At 49.4% G+C, this 24135-nt stretch overlaps 1 protein-coding gene and 1 non-coding gene across 3 annotated transcripts in view; one reads left to right on the forward strand and one right to left on the reverse strand.

The window, feature by feature from the left end:
- The window catches only part of KIRREL1 (kirre like nephrin family adhesion molecule 1), a 104332-nt gene that overhangs the window by 70847 nt on the left and 9350 nt on the right, over positions 1-24135 (reverse strand). The gene's annotated exons all lie outside the window — the stretch shown is intronic.
- TRNAG-UCC lies at positions 8800-8872 on the forward strand. Its single transcript has one exon. It is a non-coding gene; the product is annotated as a tRNA-Gly (tRNA).

The raw sequence follows: 24135 nt of genomic DNA on the forward strand, positions 1-24135 counted from the left end.
TACTCGGAATCTTTGATCTTCATTGCAGCACGCAGGATCTAGTTCCCGGACCGGGGACCAAACCTGGGACCCCTGCTTTGGGAGTGCAGAGTCTTAGCCACTGAACCACCAAGGAAACCCATGTTTTCTTTCTCGTTCCACTTCTCCTATTTCTCTCTCGCCTTTTCTTACTGTGTCCCCTCCATTCTGGCTCTCACTCTCTCCCACTCAGTGCACCCACCACACTGAAAGAAAGGTGCGTTTTGAGGAATTTGTATACGTTCTGTCCTTTTTCTGGTGGGCAGGAGAGAATGGAGGGATTCTTGAGCGAGGACACTCATGACCTGTCTCATCCTAAGCGCTCTGTTCCGTTCACAACCCACTAGTGAGTTCCCAACATGAAACACAGTGGCAGGGAAGAGCTTGTGGAGTCAGGACCACGGAGAAGAAACTCCACGATGGCGTCTCCACCCAGAGGAGGCAGATGCAAAGGGGCTTTCTAGAGGAGTTGCCATGGCCACCTTGGTGACAGGGTATCGGCCAGCCACACCTGGGCTGCCCACAGCTGCTGGGAGGACTGCTTTGTTTTGGTCTTGTTTCCTCAGCTGAGGGCAAGCCATTCCAGCCTTTGAGGAATCACTGTGATAGTTTTTGCCACACCGCCCTCTCTCCTAAAAATACAGCTGGTGGTGAGCTGCCTTTATTCTGGGGTCAGGGCGGACCCTGCAGAGCCTTGGAGGGGATACTTGCTTAAGGAAAACATCCGGATTGCATCTGCTATGTCTGTTTCAAGCTTCTCTCTACAAACCCATATGATCTAAGCACTGGGTCCAAAAGCCTTTCCACACTCATCCTCCAGATCTGCCAGTTCCCTTGCTACTTATTCACAGTATCTTTTCAAAACATGTTGTCTCAGGACTTCCCCGATGGTCCAGTGGCTCAGATTCTGCACTCCCAATGCAGGGGGACCAGGTTCAATCTCTGGCCAGGGAACTAGATCCCACATGCCTCAACTGAGTCTAAGTCTCAGTTGTGCCACAACTAAGTCTCTTGTGCAGCCAAATAAATAAGTATTTTAAAAAGATATATTTAAAAAAAAGAATCTGTTATCTCCATTCTCTCCATCCCTCCACCCTTTCCCACCTATTTTTTCCAGATGATACTACACAGCAGGGATACCTTTTCCAGAACAGTAACTTAATATTCCTCCTCCCTCCCCCATTTTTCAAACAGAGACATTGCACTTCTTCCAGGAAGTCTTCCTGGATTGACTCTTAAAGATGGAAGCTACCTAAGAAATTATTTAATTGCCCTTCAGTTTAGAATTGGTAAAGAACTCACCTGCCAATGCAGGAGACAAGAGACATGGGTTTGATCCCTGGATTGGGAAGATCCCCTGGAGGAGGAAATGGCAACCCACCCCAGTATTCTTGCCTGGAGAATCCAATGGACAGAGGAGCCTGGTGGGCTACAGCCCATAGGGTCGAAAAGAATCTGATATGACTGAAGAGACTTAATACACACACACAATTTAGAATGAGGACACAGTGCCAGAGCAATTAAATGATTTGCTTGGTGCACACAGTATGGCAATGCAAGGAGAAGACACCCACGTTTCCTAACTCCTCCTCTGTGCTCTTCCACTGTCCTGAAGCTGCCGTCCCCTCAGAGAAGGCAGAATAGCTGGCCTGGTCTACTAGTAGGGGATTTCCATAACTGTCCCTTGTTCTCTATCCCCAAATACCTTTCCCTGTAGTCAGTCTCTGCTCTGTCTGAGATATGTGTTGTTGCTGCTAAGCTGCTAAGTCCCTTCAGTTGTGTCCGACTCTGTGCGACCCCATGGATGGCAGCCTCCCAAGCTCCCCCGTCCCTGGGATTCTCCAGGCAAGAACACTGGAAATGGGTTGCCATTTCCTTCTCCAATGTATGAAAGTGAAAGTGAAGTCGCTTAGTCGTGTCCGGCTCTTAGCGACCCCATGAACTACAGCCTACGAGGCTCCTCCCCCCATGGGATTTTCCAGGCAAGGGTACTGGAGTGGGGTGCCACTGCCTTCTCCGATGTGTTGTTGGTCTTAAATAAAAATTTACTCAACTGTGTGCCTTGAAGGCAAGCAACCATACTGTATTTATCTCTGTTTCCTCGGCACCAAACAGTGCCTGGCACTCAATAATTGCCTGACGAACTGAAACTAACTGAAATGAAAACACACTATTGACCCTCTGAAGCAGCGGAGCCCTCACCCTCAGTAAGATGATGGAGGTTTTTGTTGACAGAGATGATAAAGCACAGCCATGTCCATTTGGGGTCCCCTCCTGTCACTCCCTATCACTCACAAAAGACAATGGGGAAGTAAAACAACCACTTAGGGGTACAACTTGCACCTTCTACTGTTTTCCGAGGCCAAAAGAGAAAGGCATGAACTTCCAGGCCAGGAACTCAGCAATTGCTTGGCCCACTTCATGGCTGCAGGCCAAAGCTGTGGAGAGGAAATTGTAGGAACCACACAGGGCTCCGAAAAAGCACTCCAGAAGACGCCTGTGGACCCTAGCATCACCTAGGGCGGTCACTCCTGGATCCTCCTGGACCAAGTCCTAGGTCTCCCCTCACTTGCACCCGTACTGGGCACACCCGGATTAGAACCCACAGGAGGAAGCAGCAGCCTGGAAACAGGGCCCATGGCACTTCAGCAGAAGGCTTGCAGATGTTCTCACTTTCTTCAAAGGGATACAGATGTGGACAGGCAGGAGAGGAGCCCCGCAGAGCAGTACTTGCCTGAACACTTGGATCCCCTTCCTCCCTTCCGATCAAGTTATTGGGCAATCGGTGCTGGAAGCTGTGTGGGGAGTTTAAATCTCAGAGCCTGGGATTCTGGCAGCTGGCAAAGCATCTGGGGCAAGTCCTGACTTTTGACTGTTGGGGACAGCCCATCATTTGCAGAGCTCCCCGGGTGTGTTAAGGTCACATAGTCTAAATTCAGAGGAACTCCTCAGAAGCTATCTCAAAGTTAATAGGGAAACTGAGATCAAGGAATTTGGGTGGTACTTAGCTGTCATAGAAAGAGCACTGGAATGGGAATCAGCATTTGAGATTTCCAGCCCTGGTTTCAGCAGAATCAGCTTCATGGCACTGGACTAGCCCCCTCCCTTATCTGATCTTCAGTATCCTCATCCACGGACTAGGCACCTCCAGAACTGACATGCCAGAACACATGGAGGTGTTTACCACAAGCTAAATGACTGAACCGATAGAATTCTGAGACTCCCTTCCTCCAGATACTTACAAAGTTTTCCACACTGCTGGCATCCCACTGATCTCATTTGGAGATAATGGCCCCTTCAGCCTCCTCCCTGCTTCTGACTTTCCCCACTTCCATTTGCCCAGAGATCTGACTGCAGCCTCTCAAACTTCATTATCTTGACCCACTTCTCAAGAACCCACAATAGCTGCCTATGAGAATCCAGGTGCACAAGGCTCTAATAGCCGCCCACCAAGCCCCACCCCCAACACCCCCGCCCACACACCTGGACTGGATTTCTTTCTCCCCTTGCAATCCAAGCCGTATCTCTTCCTTCTGTGCCCTGCTCCAGACTTACCTTTTTAAGGAAGGCTGGCCAAACCACACCGTCTATAACCACAGCCAGCATCACGTCCAGTCCCTTCAGTATTTAACGCCTCAGGTTACGTTATATTTATCTGTAGTTTCTTATATATATATATCACCTGGTGAGTAGAGGTATAATTTACCCCTGAAGCCTGACAACAGCACAGAAAGGACTAAAGAAAACTCCCTTCATAAAGACCCCTCTCTCAGTCTTCCCACAGGTAAGGGAAGAAAGTTAAAAACATAATAACTTTATATATAGACATGAAAGCAACAGCTAAAAAGAGCCTCTGCTTTCACCTAGCCCAACTTCCTCACTAGGGGAGACTGAGACCCAGGGAGGTTAAGTAACTTGTTCAAAGTCACACAGCTCATTCAGTAATCAGGAAGGAGACCAAGACAACGTCTTGTGCACTGCGATCCTTTCGCCAGCTGACCAAAGTATCCAAACCAAGGGGTCATTTTGACACCATGCAGCCAGCTGAACTGTTTGGTGGAGAATCCACACTCAAGAGAAGTGAAAAATCTGCATTTGCTACCCAGGAAAGAGATCTGATAACAAAATGAGACGTGTGGATCTGAAGAACCAAAAAGGCTCCCTATTTCTGTCCCAAGAAAGAATGTAACAGCCCTAGAATGAAATCCAGGGTACAACACTTTGGACTGAATTTTTGAGGTTTTGGCGGAGCTACTTCCTTGATGCCAGCCACTTTGGCCATTTTTAGGTTGCTGCTGAGGGCGAGAGCACCAACGCTAAGCGCCCTGGACAGATCCCAGAACGCACAGCCACTGAGAAGCAAGGCATACAGAGGCCGAGGGCAATGCCCCTGCCTCCTCCACCCCAATGAGCGCCACTGCCCTCTGCTGGGGTCCCACCATCAGTGCTGGTATAAACGTTCACATCTCAGTTATTGGTACCACTGAGGAAGACAGGTGGTGTGGATAATGAAAAGTCATTTCTTTTTGGCTTTGGAAAGCATGATAATGAATTTTTAGTGGCACCTAATTATGTTCTACTGAAGATAATATTAAAAAAGTGTTTGCATTCTCTGAGCACATATTAAGTGATAGGGAGGAACAGAAGTGGTTAGCTGGAAGAGGAACCAGATTTTGAATTAAAATTTCATTATGGGGACCTGCCAATGACCAGAATATTCATTCAACAGCTGTGTGTGTGTGTGTGTGTGTGTGTGTGTGTGCGCGCGTGTGTGTGTGTGTGTGGACTTGTGCAGGAGGCACTCTGTTTGGTGCTGGGGAAAAGAGGGAACTTACAAATAGGAATAAGACACACTCTCTCCTCCAGTCTGGTGAGACAGACAGAGGTAAACAACTCACTATGATTAAGGCAGAATATAACTGCCAAATCAAGAGATTCAAGCAATTTGCTTTAGAAGCTCAAAGGAAAGAACAGATTTTTGGAGGGAGCAGAGAAGACTACTTAAGAGAGAGGCACTAAAAGTACATCTTGGAGGCAAATCCAGATTTCAGAGGGCCTGGGGTGGGAAGAGGGCTCACTGGTCTGAATAAGCCTGGGGGCTGAGGAGATGTATGAGCAGTGCAGGGAACAGCGTGAGGAACAGCACTCGTTCTCCCCTCCCCACCCAGGGCTGGGGGAGAGACCTGACTGATCTCCTCCTTTGAGCAAAACGAAATTCTGTAAACCCCCAAGATCTCTTGCAATGTTCTCCTTGCTCCACAATCATTTACTTCAACCAGATAGTTCTTGCTCATGCCCTACTAAAGCAAGTTCCTTTCCACTAGTTACTCCTTAGAGCTTTAAAAAAAAAAAAATCACCCTGGGAAAAATTCCTCTCCCAGTCCACAGCAATCTATTTTCAACCCCAGACTTACTCAATCCAGGTCTAGCTTCTTTGGGATTCCCAGACCTGGAACTTTGCTTACAGGAGACTGTTATGTTTGGGACCTCTCTCTTAGCCATCAGCCCCGCTAAACCCTTCTAATTTGCTGCTGCTTTAAAACTGGGGAGGAAAAAAGATGGAGAGGACGCCCTCTCTGCCTCTCTGCCTCTTTCCCTTGCTCTGCGGTTACGCTCAGCAATGATCCTACAAGCCTGGAATTTGAGGAATTTCCTGCCCTGTGCTCCCTGGAAGAGCTGAGAGAGACCTAGCAATTAGGCCTGGAGTTTCCACTCCTGCCTTCCTCCACCCAGATGAAGTACCCTGATTGAAGAGCTAGCTCTAAGGGGGCCACGTGGAGCTCAGTCTGGGACGTCTCCGTACCACAGGAACATCACCCCCATTGCCACCGACTCCCTCAGTCCTTCCCAATCACCTAAAGAGTCCCTGCCAAAATGCTCCGCCTCCTTTCCTTGGCCCACCTTAAATTGTAGCCATAATAACACAGGACATATAGAGTTAATTCCTTCCTAAATCCATCCTGGTCTTCGGCAACTGTCCCAGGGTAACTCTGCTCCTTCTTTTTTTTTTTTTGCTTTCCCCCATCACAGGAGAGGAGTCAGGAGCCACACTTTGCCTCAGCAATTTTTCCTTCCCCTTCCAATCTGCCCCTCCCGGCCCTCCTCTCCCCTTTGCCTGTATGTCATTATGTACTGAATTATTTGCTCTGTGCCCTTGTTCAATGTCCTTTTATAGGTTGAAGGTCTTAGCTCTGCTCCCAGGCAGCATGTCTGTCTCTGGAACTTTCAGAAGGCAAGGGTGGAGGCTCTGGGCCTCTGCTTCTTTGTTCAAGTCAGAGACCTGGGAATGAGAATAGGCAAGATGGTCTCAAGTCGTTTATGTAAACCTTATGTAACTTCTTTGCTGCAGCAGCCAGAACTGCTGAAGCAAATTTCTCTTCCTAATCAAGTTTTGTTCAGGCTAATATTAAAATGGGTTTATATTCCCTTGTCACACATCAATCAATGGCTAGATACCAGGTGCTAGGGCAAAAGCAGCCTGGGATTTAAACAGTGGCCACAAATAGTTCTCAAGCTGCCCCATCTACCAGCATCAGCATGGCCTCCTGGGAAGGTAAGCATTTACATGGGATCCTGTCCTCTTTCTGCACTTCGTTTTTGTCTAGGTGTCCAGCTTTGTGGTTTCTTCCTCATTCTACTCTTCTCATTCGTGACACTCCTTTAGTAATGCCCCATGTCACCCTGCTTTCACTGATCCTCAATTCAAAGGACATTTCTGAATCTTTAATGCCCGTGAGTCCTGGAGAAGTTATGATCAGTTGGAACTTTGCTTCCCCACCTCCATCTCTTTCCATATAGCACACACCCTCTCAGGTTTCACTCCCAGGTGGGCAGCCGTCTCTCTCCATCCTAGCTGCAGGACAACCCTGCCCTGTGGCCGCCCCCCTGCCCACAGATCTCTCCTAGGGTTTCACGGTGTAAGTTCCCCTGGTCCCTCCCAGTGCCTATACCCTGCTTACTCTCTCCCTGTTCTCGCTCTCAGAAAGTATTAAGTTCAGGAACAGCAGTGTAGCCCTTTAGGGCCTGAGATTTCAAGGCCTGGATTTTCTTTCCACTCATCCCAACTCTGACTCTTGACAATTCTCAACCAGATGACATTAAAACGGTAGTTTCCATCTTCTCTTTCCTTCCCAATATGCTGAGTTCTTCTCAGCATATTCTAGTAGCCTCAGAAAGAGAAGACTCTCTGGTTAAAAAGGAAATCAAAGCTATTCCGATACTGCAGTGGGTATGCTCACTATCTCCAGATTCCCTGCAACCCTCAAGATATTTGCCTTTTGAGGTTGAGAGTTGCTAGTTGCCAATTCCCTCCCCCCGCCCCACAGTCCTTTCAAACAAAGCTTTTCTGTCAGGTTTTTGACCCTGATGAAGATTTTTAACCGGAATCCTTTTTTTTTTTTTCTTTCCCCCCTTTCTCTCTAATTCTGAAGGATCTTTTGTCTTTTGAGCAAAAGAACTGAGAGACTGGGAGGGCTGCTGGGGTTTTTTTTTTTCCTCTTGAAAGTAATTGGGAAAGAGTTTGTTTTTGTTTTTTGGTTTTTGTTTTTAAAAAAAGAAGAGAAGGTAGAGGAGAAAAACAATACAAAGCTATTTTCTTTCTTAAAATAATTATTTTAATAGAAACAAAAGAGAAAGATCTTGAAAAGTGTGAAAAGAACTTTGAAGAGAAAAGGACCCTGGAACGGTAATAGAAAAGGAGGGAGGGCCGGAGAGGAACATGAGAAAGAAGAGCTTCAAAGGGACTTAAGCAATGCACGCGCAGAAGGGGGAAAGGAGGAATATGACGAGTGACTGGAGGTGCTCATTTCAGGACTGTGTACTCGCTGGACAGTTTCTCCAACAGAAAGAACCAGAAGCCCACCATGAGGCCATAAGGAGAACTCTCCTCTCCTTGCATACTTCACAGAGCCTAGCATTTGGTAAATGCTCAGTAAATGCAGGGCTGAACAGAACAAGTTGGTTATGGGTGATTGTTTTTTTGTTGCTTGTGTCTGTGTTTCTTCTTCCTCCAGGACTCAATGAAAGGTTGACTGGGAAGAACTCAAAGGGCCAGCCTCACATGATAGAGATCAGGTTGTGCCAAGCTCGGAAGCAGAGGTCACATTTTGTCAACCTATCCTTGTCTCACCCTACTACCTTCCCTGGGCTTAGTTCTCACCCTCTTCTGGCTAGGCATCACGCATCCAACGAAACCCTATCAGCTCTCCATTATTCGCATATAGGCTTCTCACTCTGGGAATTATCCATGGAAAAATCTTAATCCCAGGCAGGTTGATTCCTTTTGCCACCCAGAATGTCTCGGTTGTCAGTCTTGGTGTGAGCAGGGAATTAAAAACTCATTTAAATAGCCGTCCAAGTCAACTCTAATAAGCAAAGTAAATCTGATTATTATCATCATGAGCACCACCATGATGCATCCCAAAGTTAAAAAAATAAAAAAAGATTAAAAAGAAACAGTGGCTGAGTGTTATCTCTGTCAAGGCTCTCCCTCTACTGGGTCAATTGGGAGTTAACTGTATTTACAGACGGACTTTAATCTGGGGGACTCAGCTCTCCACAGCCTCTGCTCCATCTTTATAGCACCTCTAAAAGGAAGATTACAGACAACTTATATTATTTGTTACTTAAAATAGTAGCTGACATTTCAGTAGCTGCTAGCTTATTGTGTGCCAGGCACTATGCTATACGTTTTATATATTTTAACTCATTTCATTTATTCATTACAAAAAAGACTCGAGGCAGCGCACACAGGGTCGATTATGTAAACAATAAATTGGGACTTCCCTGGTGGTCCAGTGGCTAAGACTCAGCATTTCCAATGCAGGGGGCCCAGGTTCGATCCCTGGTCAGGGAACTAGATCCCACATGCCGCAACTAAGAGTTCCCACACTGCAACTAAGATCCGGTACAGCCAAATAATAAGTAAATATTTCTTTTAAAAAAACAGTAAATGAAGAGATGACATGAAACACTGTGCGCAAATGGTGATGCTTAGGCAAACAGGGAAAGAGAGTAAGCACTGGAGAAATAAACTGAGGGACAGGTAAAGTTATATACTAAATATTTGCCACAAGATCCTCAGTCCCTCATCAGAGAGGACTTGCAAGATTAGCCTTGAGCTTCCAAGCAGCATGTGCAGAGGAAAAAATTCAGAATTAGTGATGCAATTTATAGTACCCATAAAATAAACACTAACCGGTACCTTAAGAAAAGGACCACTTCGGAACTTTCTTCTGTGGATCCCCATACAAGGTTCACTGTGTTGTGTAGAACCATGTCCTGGGTAACATCCCTACCATAAATAAAATAAGGAATTGCACAGGGCTGCCCCTTAGAACATTCCTCAGTGCGGGCTGATGGCACAGTGCCAAAGGCTCAGCTCAGTAAAAGCAATTCTTCGAGGGGCCCAAACCATTCATTCTCGGTTTGCCACTCTCTGACCGGCTGGCTTAGTCTAAGGATAAAATAGAGAGTATCTGGAGGAATGGACTGGAGGTGGGTGATAACAGTGGGTGGCAGGGTGGGGGAAGGCTATAGATATAAAACAGGACTCTTGCAACTTAGCTATTTTGGCCTTCAGTTCAGAACTGCATCCCGAGATGAGAGGAAGGGAAGAACATCACAGCCTTCTCTGATATCCAGGATTTCTTGGGAGGCATCTGAAGGTAGGGGGAGGCAGAACTCAAAAGATTATTTCCCTGAGGAGATGGGGCAAGGGGCCAGCCAGTTGTTGTGATGTCTAGGGTGGAAGTGAGGTGACTGAGTGAGACTCATTTAAAATACAAAAAAATACTTTGGCATTTTCTTTCTTTTTTATTTCTGCCGAGTATACCTAACCCTCAGAATATCAGCTTAGCTTTTGGCCATCTTGAAGCTTGGGGAGATTAAGCCTGCTGGGAAAAAAAATCCTAAGGAGCATTCAAAGAGGAATTAGAGGTAGAATTAAACACAGTTAAACAGCCCCAGCAAAGCTCACAGACTTCCCCCTCTGAAGGAAGAGCCCAGGCGCCCCAGCATTTCAGAGACCCAGAGGGTGACAGTCAGCACAGAGGTCAGCCTGCCTGTGACATCTGCACCCTTTAACCTCGAAGTCCTCCAAGGAAAGAAAGTGCGCAACTTAACTGTCCATCTAGCAATTTAGCATCCACAAGTTCTTCTATCTGACCAAAGCGTTTTTTTCCCTACAAAGACTGTATTTTTCCTAATAGTGGAGGACAGAAAGCTTGTCCAGCCTTGGTCCAGGGAGCTGGCACTGGAGTGAGAGGGGCAGTCCCCAGTTAAAGGGAATAAGGTTGGAAGGAGGGTTGGGGCTCCCTAGCTGCTGCTTGGAAATCCTCTTGGTGAGTGAGGACAAGGATAAAGGCGGGCGAGAAGGAGAGGCAGAGCAAGCTGGCATCTCAGGCCAAGTCCCCTGACAATGGGCAGGAGTCTGGAACCTGCAGCCTGTTACTTAATTATCTCTGAATGGTTTTTGTTCCTGGCTTTAAACATTTACCCCTATTGGGTTTTCACGGCTTCACAAGCTCTCTATCTCCTTTTCTTTGCCATTGCCATGGCAACGACTCCAGGCGTACAACTGCTCTCTGATTTTAAATAAAAGTTGAGGTTTCTCTCTCTCTCTTCCCTCCCTGCCCCTCCCTCCTTCTCTCTCTTAGGATGGGTGAGGTTTCTCTCATCCCCTCCCTTCCTTTCACCTTCCTCTCTGCCCTGCTCTCCCCCGACCCGACTTCCTTATCATCACCTCATTCTCTCTTTTCCTCCTTCCACCTGCCTCTCCTCTAAGCCCTCTCCCCTGTCATTGGGCTTCCTAGATGGCCCTAATCCCCTGGTTGCCATGACAGCAAGACAAGGCCCTTTAGGAGAGACAGGGGCAGAGGTCGAAGGATAAGGGAAGTTGGTGGGGGTGGCGGTGGTGGCGGGTGGCAGGGAGGTATCTGTTGGTAGTCCCAGGACCATTGTTACCCAAGATTCTCTGGGGACCACCACCTTCCTCTATGGGCCTCAACTCTTCTAGCAATTAATGAGCAATAGATTCCTTATCTATCCCCCACCCCCTCCCACCCCCCAGGCACCAAGAAAGGACTTTTTAATCTGTGCAATTGGGAATGGTGGGGGAGGAGACAGGGAGGTCTGTGGAGATAAAGCAGTAGTTTTCCAAACTGCTGGGTGGCCTGTGTGTGTGTGTGTGTGTGTGTGTGTGTGTTGCATGGGGAGCAGGGCAGGATGAAGGCGGAACTTCTAGTATCTGCTCTGGGGCAGTGAGTCACTTATACTCCTGAGTCTTGGTTTTCATTGGCAACTTTCAAGGGCTGGATTAAATCTTTGATTTTTCTGTACTTTAAGGTGCCCAAGGACATCAGAGAAGTCTCAGCAGCTATAGCTGGTGGGGGTAGGGGCCAGGGTGAGGAGGGGGGTATTTGAGGGAAGTGGGAGGTGAATCAGGTGCCTGAGACCCAAAAGAGCTAGTCCTATGGTCTGGCACCACAGGGGTCTGCTTTTATCTGCTCAAGGCAGAGGTGGGGTAGACCTCCCAGAAATCCTCAACACATGTTTCTAAAGGAAGTCAGGGCCTCCACTCACTCCTCATGAACGGACTGTCCAAGTGGCTGTCTTTGCCAGCTACCCGGTCATTCCCTGGCCCCTCTGTTGGTAAGTCATGGTTTAAGTGGAGACTTAATCATTCCTAAAATGGTCTAGAGATTGAAATATTCTACTTACTCCTCAACAACATAAACCATTCTCTCTTAATTGTATGATACGGGTCAAGGTTAAATACTTGGGTAAAGGGAGAAATAAACAACAATCTGGCATTTTAGAGAAAGCTATGGATTGGGGATCAGAAGACTTGATTTCCAGGGCATCCCTGGTAGCTCAGCTGGCAAAGAATCTACCTGTAATGCAGGAGACCCCGGTTCAATTTCTGAGTTAGGAAGATCCCTTGGAGAAGGGATAGGCTACCCACTCCAGTATTCTTGGGTTTCCCCAGCGGCTGAGATGCTAAAGAATCTGCCTGCAATTCAGGGACCTGCAATTCTGGGTCGAGACATGGGTTCGATCCCCGGGTTGGGAAGAACCCCTGGAGAAGGGAATGGCTACCCATTCCAGTCTTCTGGCCTGGAGAATTTCATGAACAGATGAGCCTGGCAGGCTACAGTTCATGGGGTCACAAAGAGTCAGACACGACTGAGCAGCTTTCACTTTCACTTTTTCTCGGGGTGATTTTATCCCGGGGGCACTTGCAAATGTAAAGAGACATCTTTTATTGTCACACCAGTGAATGCAGAGTGTGTTGCTACTGGCTCTAGTGAGTAGAAGCCAGGGATGCTGCTAGACATCCTACAGTACACAACAGCACCCCCTCTCCCTGCATGCACACACACACAAACACACCCACACATGCAAACACACCAAACATTAGCTGTATCTATCTCAATCAATTCATTTTCCCATTCAGAGCCTCAATGTCCTCGTTCATAGATTAGTATCTTATACTCAATGATTTAGGTCACACACATTTCCTGAGGATCTTTCTAGGCACAGAGGGTGGAGCAGGTGCAAGATCAAGAGAGAAGGTCCCTTTGTCCCCAGAAACTTTTCATTAACTTATCTTCACAACTTGAAATGAAATTGCACAAGGTCACACAGAAAATCAGGAAGGAAGCTGGAATCTGAACCCAGGTCTTCAGACTACAAATCCAAGGGCTCTTCTCATCACTCCACACCACAAAATATTAGGATTCAATTCAGCAGTAAGAGCTATCACATACCACTTAAAGCATCTCAGATACCTCTTCGAAGCATTCTACACAGATTATTTAATTCAATCTTTATCACCACTCTACGAAGCAGATGCTGCTATTCTTCTATACCAAAGTAAAGGGACTTGCACAGGGTCATGATGGCAGCAGGTTCTGGATCTGAACCCAAGCAGTCTGAACTCCAGATCCTGCCCTTTTGCTCAGAAGCTCAAGAGTACTTCCAGGGCATCATCTGTGAGTGCCAAGTCACTTCAGTCGTGTCCAACTCTTTGCAACACTATGGGCTGTAACCTGCCAGGCTCCTCTGTCCATAGGGATTCTCCAGGCAAGAATACTGGAGTGGGTTGCCATGCCCTCCTCCAGGGGATCTTCCTGACCCAGGGACTGAACCCGTGTCTCTTATGTCTCCCTGCATCGGCAGGCTGGTTCTTTACCACTAGTACCACCCGGGAAGCTAGTGACTCCTTGTTTTATAGATGAAAAAACCAAGGCTCCAAAATAGCATATCACTTGCCCAAGAAGAGTCAGGATGAAAATCCAGGTCACCCAATCTAAGATCAGCTCAAATATACCCTCGAGCTCTCAATGTCTATAGTCCTGTTGGGGGAAGACAGTGGGAGGTACATTATAAGAAACAAAGTCAGAAAGGGAAAGAGGACATGGAAAAGTGGGAGAAACACCTAGTGGTCAGGAGAAAGGAAAGAGCTGCCTCCAGATGGTGAAGGAGATAGCGGAGGAGGGGGAGGAGAGGGAGGGCGCTCAGAAAGAAGCAAGATGCTGAGCACACGGGGTGGGGGGGGTGGGGCCCCGGGCAGGCTAGGAGAGGAGGAGGCCCTGGTGGCTCAGAGGGTGAAGAATCTGCCTGCAGTGCAGCAGACCTGGGTTCAATCCTTGGGTCAGGAAGACTCCCTGGAGAAGGGAATGGGTACCCACTCCAGTATTCTTGCTCGGAAAATCCCCTGGCCAGGGAAGCCTGGCGGGCTACGATCCATGGGGTCGCAAAGAGTCAAACACTACTGAGCAACTAACACTTTTCTGAAACCTTGGGTGGGCTCCTCTCCGTGCCTCGCCACCTATCAGCTGACTAGGCTGTCAAGATATCCAGACCCTTTAAACAACTCTGTCCCTCTGGCCGGGAACGAGAAGAACTTAGAATCTGTGACCCGCCCCCCAAACCCCCAACCCCGGTGTCCAGGGGCTTCACTTGCTGCTTTTCCTAACAACCAACCCCAGCCCTGAGGGAGGGGGGCAAGAAGGACAGGCCTTGAGACCGAAGCACCCAACACAGAACACAGCACACAGGAGACGCCAGGACCTGCCAGGCTCCCTCCCAGCTTCCCAATTCCTCCTGGAGATTCTTTCAGGCTCAGCTCCTCTCTTCAAATCCATTTTACAAATGAGGAAAACAGGCCCAGAAGCTTCTCTGGGGGCCCTGACCCTCACTGAGAAGGCCCGGGCATGACTTATGAAAGAGGCTGGGGTTTGTTGTTTGTTATTTTTGTTTTGTTTTGAACAAAACAGAATCCAGGGCCTTGGGGAACTTGCAATCTGGTAGAAAACTGAAAGGTCAGTGCTTTAAAACTGAGTATAAACTAAGCCTGTGAAATGAGATAAAGGGAAGGTTAGTCAGAAAAGGCCCTTGGAGGAGGTAACCCTTTTGAGAATCAGATGCGGGAGGTGGAGGGTGAGGATGGAGAAGCTTACATAGCACAGGCCTTAGGTCTTTACAGACTGAAATTCCTGGGCTCTCGCTCCTAGGAGAGGGCCCTGGTTTTCATTTTTTCCCTTCCCCCCACAGCTCAGTTCTGGTCGGCCTCTGAGATGATTAAAACCAAAAGAATTTTAAATGCCTGGAATTCACTTTTCACCACTGATGCCATTTGCTTATTTTCTCTCTCTCCCCTCCCTTCTTATAATTTCTTCTCTTGGGAGAGCTATCTGTTTGCCTCACTCTTTTCTTCTGGCTGAGTTTGCTCTGCGATGATCCCCAGTACCCACCAGATGACTTTGTTTTCATTGCGGGGAGGAGGAGAGAGGGGGTAGGGTGTCTCAGGCAGAAGGGAGGGAGGAGGGGAGGGTGGAGGGGCCTTGATCTTGCTGGCGAAAGTTCCCAGAAAAAGAAAGAAGAAATAGCTTTCAGGGAAAGAAATCCGCCAAATGTTTATGTTCCCACAAGACTCTGCGAAACATTTTCACAGACCAAAGCTAAAGTTGAGGGTGAGATCAGAGCACGTTTCTTAAGGAACAAACTCTTATCAACAGGCATACACGAGTACCCACATCCTTGATCTAGGATCCCCAACCTTCCCAGAGCAGGCTGGATCATCTCCATTCCCAGGACAGCAGACTCTGTGTTTGTGTGTGTGTGTGTGTTTGCAGGGAGAAAGGTACTTCTGCTGTCCTTACCTAGAGTCCAGACCAGATCTGAAAAATGTATAAAAAGTTTGCTTCCACCCTGGTTCCTAAACAAACAATGCTTCTCCAGGGGCACCCCAACGTTGGCTCTCTGAAATCAATACCTCTGGTTTTGGCTCAAAAACCAAATCAGAGAGATCCAGGGCCTCATTCAGGAAGAAGCAGTCCTTTATGTGAACTCCCCCCAGATGGCAAACAGTCAGAAAACGGTGCAGCCAGAATCTTGGAGATTATTACCCTTCTCTTTTTATGATAAGAAAACAGGCTCAGGTCACCGCATAAGGCACACATCCCGACAACCACAAATGGAGCTAAAATTTACGGCTAGACTCGCAACCCAGTGCCCCTTCCATATTGCCTCCTGAATGTAGGCTTTCCTACGGTAGAGCCTGGGAAACCAGGAGCCGAGACAGAAGCTACAAACCATCTGAGTGAGACTGGACACATTTAACCCTCTGGCACAGGGGCTCTGCTGCAGGTCCAGTGGGCAGTCTGAGGCGTAGAGGTCAGCACAGGGAGGATGTCAACCCTACCTGGAGCTGGATGCCAGTAAGCTCTGAGCTGGAAGGAGCCCTGGCCGAAACAGACAACTTCTTTGTGAAAAGAAAAATTGCACTAGGACAGAGTGACCTGGGTTGTCACGGCTCAACAGCACATCCCAGAAGTGGCACAGTGTAGACATTTTGTGCCCTCCCTAACTGAGGAAGGTGAACAAAGCACTCTCTCTCCTTCATCAGCTTTTTAAAAAATTAACTTGTTTGATGAGGTTTCTAAGGTCATGGGCTAGGTGCTTCCATGTGGTAATAACAATAGGAATAGCAATAGCAGTCACAGCTCCCATTTGTTAAGCACCTGTCATATGCCAGGAACTCTGTTTACATATACCATCTGCAGTCTTTCCAAGGTTCCCATTGACCAATGGAGAAACTGAGACTCAGATTATATGACAATTCCAAGGTCTCACGGCTAGTTAATGGCAAAAAGGTTGATAGGATCCAATTCTTTTCTTTCTCAAGACTAAGCATTGTGCTAGGGTGAAGAAAGAAAATTCCATACGGAGAGCGAAAGACTGGACGTCCCCCATTCTCCACCACGCCCTGCAGACCAGCAGCCCTGCCCTCAGAGACAAGATGAACAGCAGCGGGGAACAGTGGTGAGTTGCCGGAGCTTTGGGTTCCAGTCCCGCTCTGCATCTAACCCTCTGAGTAAACGCTACTGTCTCTCAGTCTTCTCAAATGCATCATCCGGACATCCTCCTTGCTGTTTATCTTCAGGTTGGAAGCCCAGAGAAAGCCTCAAGGTTTGTGGTTATGCCGGGGCTGAGGGCCCAGCAGGAACAGTGCTGTCTCCCTCCCTTACCTCTTGTTCCTGGGTCACAGTTCTCATCTCTGAGATGGAGCATATTGTCAACTCCTAGCATAGCACCTGCAAGGTGTGAGTCTAAGTGCTAGGCCTTCCGTTTCTTCATCCAATCACCATTATGGAGTGGTTATCCCTGAGTGGGCTTCCCAGGTGGCACTATTGGTAAAGAACCCACCTGCCAGCCCGGGAGACTTAAGGGAGGCAGGTTCGATCCCTGGGTCGGGAAGATCCCCTGGGGGAGGTCATAGCGACCCACTCCAGTACTCTCGCCTGGAGAATCCCATGGACAGAGGAGCCTCACGGGCTACAGCCCATAGGGCTGCAAAGAGCTGGACACGACTGAAGCGACTTAGCGCACGTGCCCCTGGGCTTCAGCCCCAGAATGTGTGTCCCGCTCTCCCCAGAAAATGTTCCCAGGCCAAGTCGTGGGTCCTAACTGGGTGGTGGCCCTGCCCTTTCTTTCCCTGTCATCCTTTCTCACCGCTGCAGACTTCACTTCCCCGCATAGGGTCGATGAACTTCACTGGGACCATCTCTTGCTCCTCATCGAGTGTTCTGGTCACCAGCCTACCCACATCCCCTGCTGTATCCCACCCCCCCCCCCCCCCCCCCCCCACCCCGCAGCAACCAGGGCGGCCAAGGGGGCCAGCGACGTGCAGCTCTGGCTGCAGCAGCTCTGATGGACCAGGTGGAGCCTCCCCCAGGGAGCATGACCATACTCCCTGACCACCAGCAGCAGAGCCTCCAGCAGCCTGCTGGGCTGACCAGGGGTTCTGGGCCGGTGCTCCGCTCAGCAACGCACGCACCCGCTCAGTGCTGCTGCTTGACGCCCCTTTCTTCCCCTCCCTTGGTCTCAGCACCCGCAGCCAGCTGCCCCCACCTCCCTCCAGCATCTCTCTTCCCACTCTCCCCTTCTCTCCCGCTTCCTCCCCTCCCCCCTCTGCTGAGGGCTTGGAGCAGGAGGTTATGAAAATGAGCTGCGTGCCCAGGAGACTGTAATTATCTGCTAAGTGTGAAAGCCAGAGTGATTAATTAAGAGATAATAAAAAGAAAAGGAGGGCGAGAGGGGGGCCTCACGGCTTTGCTTTGATGATAGAACCTGAGGTGAGCCAAGCAATTAGGGGAATCTTTATCGAGAGTTAGCTATAATCCACAAATTATCAAGCACCAAATGCTCCAGGAGCAGGGCACATTTCACTCCTGCCAAGTGACAGACCGACAGACAGGGAAGGACAGTGGGAGGAAGGAGACCAGGGAGCATCCAGCTGGGGGCAGGGAGAGGCCCGGCGCAGTGGAGCGCACGTCTGTGCTGGTGGACAGACTGTCCCGTGCCAGGCCACCAGGCAGCACTTCCAGGCCCTCGGGCTGTGGCTACCCTTGAAACAGGGTAGCAACCCCTGACAAAGACAGGCTGCCCCCCAGGCAGGCTCCACAGCAGAGCCAACTCGGAACACCCCCACTGTCTCCTCCAGAAGGACCAGAGGGCCAGGCGCCTGTCTCCCCACAGACATGTCAGCTCCTCCTCTTCGAGGACTCACATTCTCCCCTGTCCTCAAGGGACCAGGAGCTGCTGTAACACCATTCCTCTCCCCGCCTTGGCATGTGGGAGTATGTCACGCGGCCAGTGCGAATGCTGCAGGGGCCACGGCTTGACAAGGCGACACCACAGCTCATAGCTCCCGGAGCCAGCAGCCCACAGGGCCCTAGCTGGATAGCCCTCCCCCACCTGGCTCCCACTCTTCTCCCACCCAACCCTCCTATAAGAACAGTCTCTTCTTTCCCACTGGCTCCTGCCCTACCAGTCCTTCCCACTGGGGTCTATTTTCCTTTCTTGTCCCCTCCTGGAAACCTTCCCTAACTGATCCCACAGCTCCAGTATCTCTTGCCATCTTCTGTGCAAATGTACAACAGGGTTCAAAATGCCCCCCTAATTTAGATGATCTGTGTGTGTTTAGACCCTAAGGAAGATGGCAACCTGTCTCCTCTAGTTCAACTAGCTATCTGACAGCAGAAACCAAGCCTCCACCCTCAAGTTCAAGCTTAGGGCTAAGAGTTTGCATTGATCTAATACAGTCTGGTCGGAGAAGGCAATGGCAGCCCACTCCAGTACTCTTGCCTGGAAAGTCCCATGGATGGAGGAGCCTGGTGGGCTGCAGCCATGGGGTCGCAAAGAGTCGGACACGACTGAAGCGACTTAGCAGCAGCAGCAGCAATACAGTCTGGTATCCTAGTCCACACTCCATCAGATTAGTATATCTCCAAAGGCAGACACCCTATCTCTTTCTTCCTCTGCCCACACTGATGTCACTTGGGATCCACCCTATCCACCCAGGCATGGATGGCTCGGTTGAGGACATCCCTGTGTGGCTTCCCTGGTAGCTCAGTGGTAAAGAATCCGCCTGCAATGCAGGAGACACGGGTTCGATTCCTGAGTCGGGAAATGCCCTGGAGGAGGGCACGGCAACCCATTCCAGTGTGCTTTCCTGGAGAATCCCATGGACAGGGGAGCCTCATGGTTACAGTCCATAGCATCATAGAGTCGGACATGACTGAAGCAACTTAGCATGCGCACACACACACACAATATGTGATTCCGAAAGGAAGATATTCCTGCTCTGAAGCTAAATCAGGTCCTGACCGTGGCCTAGGCTCACCTCTGCCATCTCCCCGGCAGGCCCCACTCTCCTCCAGGTACTCGGTGCTGCCGCAGATGCCAGAGCTTCTCTCAGCCTGGCCCCCAAGGAGGGGGTAGGAGGGGCGCTCAAGCCATCCACCAGAGACAACCGCCCGGTGAAGGACACCAGAGCCCGACAGCCTCCAGCTGCTCTGAGCCACCGAGAAGGGGAAACTGGACAAGGAAGGTGGCTCAGCTGGGTTCCTGGGAACACTACTGCTCTGGCCCTGACTGGGGACACTGGGAAGATAGAGAGCCTTGGCGGTTTGTTGGGAAGTAGACCTGCTCCCTAGAGACAAGCTGCTCAACCTCAACTGAGGCCTCAAAGACAGTGTCACCTCTGGCCTCTCTAGGCTTGCGCTGAGAGAAAAAGGGGAAATGTTATTTTTCCGGGCATAAAGAATACTGGACTCTTACTCAGTATAGTCTCAAATAAGACAGCTTTTTTCTTTTTTTTTTCCATGGAAGAGCAGGAAGGGTTGGGGTTAGACACAAAGAAGAACTTTCTGCTTGCCAGGGATTAATTGATATGAAGATGAGCAGGCAGAGAGAGCAGATGAAATTCCCTTCTCTTCAGAAAAAGGACAAACATGGATGCATCCAGGTTGATTCAAGCTGGTCCTGCCTAAAGAGAGAGATCTTGAGAGTCCAGAGGTGTTCAGATTCTTGCAGAATCATCCCTCCACCTTCCCTCCTGACCCTACGATCTATGTTCTAGGAAGCCTGGTCTGACTGACCCTACCTCCTTCTTTGTTTACTCTGAAACTCCTCAGGATGGATGTGTGTAGTTTGCACTTGGAGGTGGCTGAAAGTGTAGTCAGTTTTCTGGGGGTTCTTCTTTCCCCTAGTGGACAGGATTCCCTAGATATATGGAGCAAACTTTTCCCATTTTATCAGAAAACTCTGAGGGCAGAGGGGCTTTTCTCTGGCCCGTGGACCTGCCTCGACAGCCTGAGGCTCTGCACCCAGATCATGAAGGGAGGGAGGGAGTGAGTCAGCTCATCATGTTGCATGAACAATCATTAGGCCTACATGAGTGTGAGAAAATGACCTGCCCAGGGGTGGTCCTCCATTCCTCCCTGAAAACCATGACCCCAAGTAGGTCTACAATCGACCTTCTTTCCCAGATCTCACTTTGCTCATGATCAAACCTTCAAGCCAAAGCCAACAAAGCCTAGGCCCTGGCTAGCAGCTCAGTCAAAATGTTTCCCCCGCCCCAAAACCCCACCAAACGAGAGCTGGGTTACGAGGAGTCACTCTTCTCATTTTAAAAAAGAAGGGAGAAGGCTGACTGAGGACTGACCGGCTCGGGCACGGAGGCATGTCTCCACCAACATACCGGCTAGTTGCTTTTCAACTTTGCAGCCAGCAGCTGGTGAACACCTGGAGGGGTGAAATAGAGGTAGCTGGGAGCATGGGAGGTGGTAGGAATAAGGCTGGGTAGGTTAGGCTTGGGGCCGAAGATGGGCAGGCTGGCACACACTGCCCCTTCTCCTGTCGCACAGCCTGCTTCTCTAAAACAAACATATCGATGGTCCTGAATCAATGGCCCATCCAGGCTCCGTTACACAACCGAGCCGGCTGAAAAGTGAATTCAGGTAAATGAATTCTATTTTTTCTTGCTTCCCATTAGAAAGCTGAAGCTCTATTTCCCTAGAGGAAACACATCCTCTAACACTTCAGAGTGTGGTCCAAGGACCAGCAGCATTGGCTTCACCTGGGAGCCTGGTGCCAACACAGAAACCCTGCCTGACCCCAGATCTTCCGAATCAGAATCGGCACTTTTTAACCAGATTCCCCAGGGGCTTCACAAGCATGTTCAAGTTTGAGAATCACTGTTCTAACACACCGAGCTGAAACCTTGTGGAGAGATAGGGATTTAAACCTAACCCTTCTGGTCCTGCTTACTGTGCATTGCCCAAGGAGTGCTTTCCCAGGGCTTGAAAGTGAAAGTGAAGTTGCTCAGTCGTGTCTGACTCTTTGCGACCCCATGGACTGTAGCCTATCAGGCTCCTCCGTCCATGGGATTTTCCAGGCAAGAGTGCTGGAGTGGATTGCCATTTCCTTCTCCAGGGGATCTTCCCGACCCAGGAATCGAAGCCGGGTCTCCCGCATTGCAGGCAGACGCTTTACCATCTGAGCCACCAGGGAAGTAGAGGTAAATGGTTGCTATCACTCCATTTAACAGATGAGGAAACTAAGGCTCACAAAGATTAGAGCCCACTGAATTTTCAGAGATAGGATCAGACCTAATTCTAAAGCAAGGTGCTTTCTATTTGCTGCCATCTCAAAGCTCCCACCGCACGGCACTCCAGAGACCATAAATTCAGGGATTACCAACATCACTGGCATGGTTCACATAGACTTATCTGTATTTGCACCATTATTTGTTCTTCACTCATTCTACTGATCTGCCTTGGACTATGAGCTGTAAAAAAAAGCAGGCACGGTGCAATATGATTTACTGAAAACCGACTGTGTTCCGAATACTGTTCCTTAACATCGGTTCCTTCATTCAGTCCTCACAGCAACCTTCTAAGGTAGGTCTTATTGTCTCCATTTTATAGATGAGAAAACTGAGGCTCTAGGGAAATGACCTGGTCCTGCTCACGCGGGTGGCAGCCTCTCTGCCTTTCCCATAGGCCCTCTGGTCAGGAGGTCCCAGGGCACTTGAGGCGTTATCCAATTCCAAGGGTGTGTTGAAAGAGACCAGGCTTAGGACACAACCCTGGTATGAAACCAAAGGCAACATGCACAAAGCAAATCCCTTAGATATGGGCTTTATGGGCTCTACGGGCTCCTCTCTCAATTTTCTGCACAAATGGAGAGCAGTAGCAGTGCAGATAATCCAGAAGTCATTTCAACTTGCTTTGCAATGCATTAGTTTTTTTTTTTTTTTTGCCAAGTCATATTTTCCCTTCTAATTATATTTGGCTCAAACTGACATTAAAATGAATTTGTATTCTCACTTCACCAACAGCCTGGTAAGGGAAGAAGTCCCAGATGTGTGCAGGGTGATAGGCACATCAGTGTAGAATCAAACATCATCCAGGCAGTAGCCAACTGGGGACGGAGGCTGGAGAGCCGGCAGCGCTGGCAGCAGGATTACGGGAGAGGTGGTGGACAAAGATGGAGCGGGCTTCAGGGCCTTCTGGGAGTCCCCTCAAACCATCCCCACAGTACGGTCAAGCGGATAGGTTTCCAAGGAGGTAGGGGCTGAGGCTCAGAGCAGCACACAGGGTTTGAGGTCAATTGCTCAGGGTCTGGGATTAAAACCCAGGAGTGCACTGGATGACCAGGGAATCACAATGAAGAAAACCCCAACTTCTCTCTGGGGCTTCACCTAACCAGTCTGCCTGCTCCCGCTCCCTTGTCTCTCTCTCTGCCCCCATCTGCCCATCTCAGCTTCTTTCCTTTTAATAACCTCCCAGTTAAGTGAATCGAATGGGAAGAAGCAGTTAAAAGCACCTCATGGCTTGACAATGCTGGGTAATGGAGCGAGCAGGGCCCCAGGCTGTTCCTGGGAGAATTCAGGAAGGAGGGGGGGGAAAAAAAACCTCAACCAAGGACAAAGTTAATTTAGAAATCAGCTCAGTAGGGTGGGAGTAGGGATAGGAAAGAGGGGACTGGACACAAGAGGTTGGGAGATCTGGGGAAAGCACGCTTTATATAAACTGCCTTTGTTCCTGGAAATCATAATCCTCGGGAGGGACCTCACTCACTCCTTCGGATTCCTCAGCTCCTTCCATCCGGAGCAGGGGGCACAATCAGGGATTGTCCGAGCCGGGATATCTTGAACAGCGCTGCATTCCAGAGGCTCCAGCCGCAGCCCCAGCCTCACATCTGTGGCTGTGCCCTCCCCCTGCCAGGCGGCCTCTTCCACTCCCCACTCTCCGATAGCTAGACTTCAGCATTTTTCACATACCTCTCTTCTAGCGTTTATCTTATAGTATTGTCAATATGTGTTTATACATCCATCTCCCACACCCGCCCCAGAGTGGCTCAAGGACAAGGACCAAATCTCACTTACCTTGGATCTCTGGTGCCTACATGCATGCCCAGCCCAGCCCAGCCATTAAAAACACACCAGCTTAGTGGGACACTGGCGCTCACCCCTATGGCTCACTCCCATGGTGGGAATCTTCAAAGGTTTCCATTTGAAAAGCCAGAGCCGGCTTCCTTGAAGAGGTTTGAAGAATCTCCTAGGCTCAGCCCCCAAATGCACACACATCTCTGGCCACTGACCAGAGGAAATGGCCCAGGATTGACCCTGCAGGGACTAAATAAATCCAGATTGGCCCTCTAATGAAACCAGGTGGTTCCCCTAGACTCTGGGCAGTGCAGACCCAGCCCAGGCTCCCAGAGAACATAGGACAAAAAACCTAGGTATCCACCAAGCTGCAGCGCTCACCACTGAACTCTGCCTCCAGGCATCTTTATCTTATTAGACCTGAGGATTCGAAGAGAAAAAAGATCTCATCATTTCAAGCCTCCCCAACTCTGGTCACAGATCTGAGACTTCCCAAGGCGAACTGATTTTCTCTTAAGTTTTTCTGCTCATTTCTACCCAGTCAAACCCGACCATCTGCCCATTTCATTTTTTTTTTTTTTTTTTTTTGCCAATTTAAGGGGCTGTAAACCTCAACAGTGGGCTTCCCAGGTGGCACTAGTGGTAAAGAATCCACCTGCCCTTGCAGGAGACGCAAGAGATGGGTGTTTGAGCCCTGGATCGGGAAGAGCCCCTGAAGGAGGGCATGGCAACTCACTCCAGTATTCTTGCCTGGAGAATTCCATGGACAGAGGAGCCTGGCGGGCTACAGTCCATGGGGGTCACAAACAGCTGGACATGACTGAGGGACTGAGCATACAGGCACACACACCTCTATAGTGGCTCCAACCGATGAGGAG

Source organism: Oryx dammah, unplaced genomic scaffold (assembly GCF_014754425.2).
Source record: "Oryx dammah isolate SB20612 unplaced genomic scaffold, SCBI_Odam_1.1 HiC_scaffold_28, whole genome shotgun sequence".
Classification (NCBI taxonomy): domain Eukaryota; kingdom Metazoa; phylum Chordata; class Mammalia; order Artiodactyla; family Bovidae; genus Oryx; species Oryx dammah.